This window comes from Oxyura jamaicensis, chromosome 4 (assembly GCF_011077185.1).
Source record: "Oxyura jamaicensis isolate SHBP4307 breed ruddy duck chromosome 4, BPBGC_Ojam_1.0, whole genome shotgun sequence".
In the NCBI taxonomy this organism is placed as follows: Eukaryota; Metazoa; Chordata; class Aves; order Anseriformes; family Anatidae; genus Oxyura; species Oxyura jamaicensis.
In genome coordinates, this window is record NC_048896.1 from 76623243 (window position 1) to 76626658 (window position 3416).

A 3416-nucleotide genomic window follows, 5' to 3' on the forward strand; every position below is an offset into this window, starting at 1 on the left:
AAAGGAGACAGAGAAGAACTGGCTTCAGGAACAAAACTGGCACAAGGAAGCCTGTGCAATCAGCTCTCTTGCATGCCTATTTTGACAGATCAGCCCTGGCATGAACACTCTTTCCTAGCTAAATTAGCTCTTAGCCAAATGTACTGATGGCTAGAAAAGAAATATTATAGGAGCTGAATGTACAGGCAAGGTGCTGAGCAGTCTTCACTACCCTTTGACCTGCAGCACATTTGGAAGATGAAGCAAATTTTGGGATGGGGAGGAAGGCGAAAGAAAAAGAAGCATTTTTTTTTTTTTCTGTAAATAATATTAATGGAACAAAGATGTGTCATATGCCTCAGCAAACAATAAATGAAAAAAAAAAAAAAAAACTTAAATTTACGTGCTTCTTACTGAAAATGTTTTCTATGTTTTCTATCTATTACAAAAACAAACAAACAAACAAACAAAAGTAATAATAGCTTATAATAGCTTTTAATTCAATTCAGTAATTAGAACCCTTTTTGGATTTGTCTTTGTCCTAGGAACAACATGGCTTAATTTCTGTTAATGTTTTTCTTGCAAATAGTAAATATTTGAAATTCATTTGACTCTGCTCTGTACCAAGCATTAGATTTTCTCTGTTATACAGCATGATTGCAAACAGGTCATATTAACATCTGAAAATGTTTTGTTCTTTAATGACTAGTTAAAACAGAGTAATTGAGTGAACTCAAAATTTTATTTGAACGACGTTTTAGTTCAGATCGCAATCTTTCTTCTACCAAATTAGGTCACTCACAGATGTTTTGCAATACTTTTATCTCTCATTTTTTACATTTATTCACATTTAATTTGATCCTAAACTGACCAAGCCTGTACTCATGGTTAAGCATGAGAAAGCAATCATTTTCAGCTTTGGCCCTGTCTCAACATTCTTTTGATATTCTACATTATTTATTTATTCATTCTACTTTTAACAAATAGTAGTAAAATTGAATGCTGTTCTGATAAGGTTTTGTTGCCAAGAGACATGAAAGTGCCAACTGCACCTGTTTTCAGTTACTCCTTAAAACCTTCGAAGGAGTTCTTCAAGTTTAGCACATAGTGAACTACAACAATAGATTGAAAGGGACTGTTTTTCAGGGCTCAAACACAACTTTAAGTTAATATAGTTTAACGACCTGAGTTAATCCTGGATAACCACACGTCATAAACAGTTAATGAAAGAAGCTTAAGTCAATGTAATTTACCTCCTAATTATTGCAGCTTGAAAGAGCACACATGGATCTGTTACTTATGTCCAACTAGCATATCTTATTAACTTTATTGCATTGTGGAAAACCATGACTGTTGACTGAATTTACATAAATGTTGGAAGCATCAGTATAGCAATACTGATAGCAATATCCAGTATAGCAATATCCAAAGCATCTCAATTGAGTCAGGGAGCAAAAGATCATTTTAAAAAACATTTTTTTAATTCTTTAGAATGTAATAAATGTATTTTCTACTAGAAGACAGATGTTTGGGTGAGCTATTAGGGATAAACTGCATTTAGAGACAAACAGAGGCATGTAGTTTTGTTTCCTTTGAGATGCTATTTTCCTCTCCTAAAGATAGAAAGCAGGTATGCAAATCTCTACATTACACAATTACTTCCAGCAAAAAAAAATCAACTCTGAAGGAAATATATCTGCTTATCTGAACTAAAAAAAAAAAAAAAAAAAAAAAAAGATTTACTAGAGAATCTAACTTTCTGGGTGCTGTTGCATTTTTGTTTTGTTTTGTTTTGTTTTGTTTTTGTTTTGTTTTGTTTTGTTTTTAAAGTAATTAAACCTTTAATACTCTTATTAGAATAAGGGATTCCTGTCAAGAATATGAAAAATGAACTTACAGAGGAGCAATGTGATGAAATTTATCTCAGAGAACTTTATTTATTTCTCTTCATCAATACGTTATGGCCTTACCCACTTCTTACTGTCTTCTGCATACCCAGACAACACTGAAAATTGGTATCCTCCTAATCTAGTGGACAGGTGACTAACAGTTGTGTTCTGCATACACACACACAAATACAGAAAAGCAACACAAGACAAAACTTTGTATGTATGTCACATGTATGTGTAATGTTTATGAAGTATATATTTCCTATTGGCATTTCAAAATCTTATAATCTGCCAACTTCTCTATTTTGTGACCTTTCACAATGCTGTTTTTATTGTAGCTCTTCCAAGCCAATATTCCCACATGAAGAATTTCTTGTTTATTGTTCTAAACATCAGCCTGTCCATATTTCCTATGGTGAGACAAATAGCCCAGTGGTCACCCATAAATCTGGGTGGCATTAGGAAGTGGGTGGTAAGCAACACAGATATGATGCAACTATATGAATCAGGGTTGTTCTAAAAACCACCAAAAAGTGTTTTATTGCAGACACAGTGCTGTTGTTCAAAGGCATCCAGTGACTATCTGCATTAATCTTCTATGGATAAATCTTTCTCTAGCCAGAAAAAAAAAAAGAAAAAAAAAAAAAAGAAAAAAAAAATCCTGACACTGCTAAAATCATTCAGTTTTCCCAGAGGAAATTCTCCATCTCTGAACTGCTGTTCTTGTGCTGCTCTTATCTCTGAGCTGTAGTATACTGCCTGGCCTTTGCAACACTGCTGAGGGTACTTGAGCATTGTGTCAGTTAGTCTTTGCTACAACTGGTCATCTGCATATGCCCTGGAAACCTACTGGGCTGGCTCTGTTTGCCCTTTGTATTTTGAATCTGAAGTCCATGTACCAAGCCATAACAAAATTTTCTTTCTCTGAAGTCCTCTGAAGTGGTGGTTGCCTGTCAGACCTCCAATTTTTTTTTATTGATATTAAATTCATCCTGCACTCCCCTTAGTTTATTACTCCAAGCTGGGCCTTGAAGGGTCTAGAAGACTGAATTAATGAATGGATACTGGCAATTAAAAGCAAAGTAACAGGTATGCTTATTTGTCTTATGAGTATGCAAGGCTGTGATATTAAAATCACTTCTAAACATCTAATACACTATATAAAAGTTTTGCAGATTACCAGTTATTTTCTTGGGATACTATAAACATTTTCTTACAAAACTGGGGACAGTTAATGAAAGCTTCCAGTTTTCTTCTCCAATTAATCCAGTTGATGGGGTGTAGCTGGATAAAGTTAAGTGGCCTTCATTTTGGTATGATGTTCCTGGAGCTGCTTTTATTCTCTGCTTTTAGGAAGGGACTCGAGTATTTTTATATGCAGTCCAACTACAGTTCCCTTTCTTGAGTGCAATAGGAGGAGAAATAAAATTGTTTACAAAACCCTCCCTCTATTTTGTGCCACTCTTGATAGTAAGTGTTTTTACCTCATGTTAAAAAATAAAATAAAATAAAATAAAATAAAATAAAATAAAATAAAATAAAATAAAA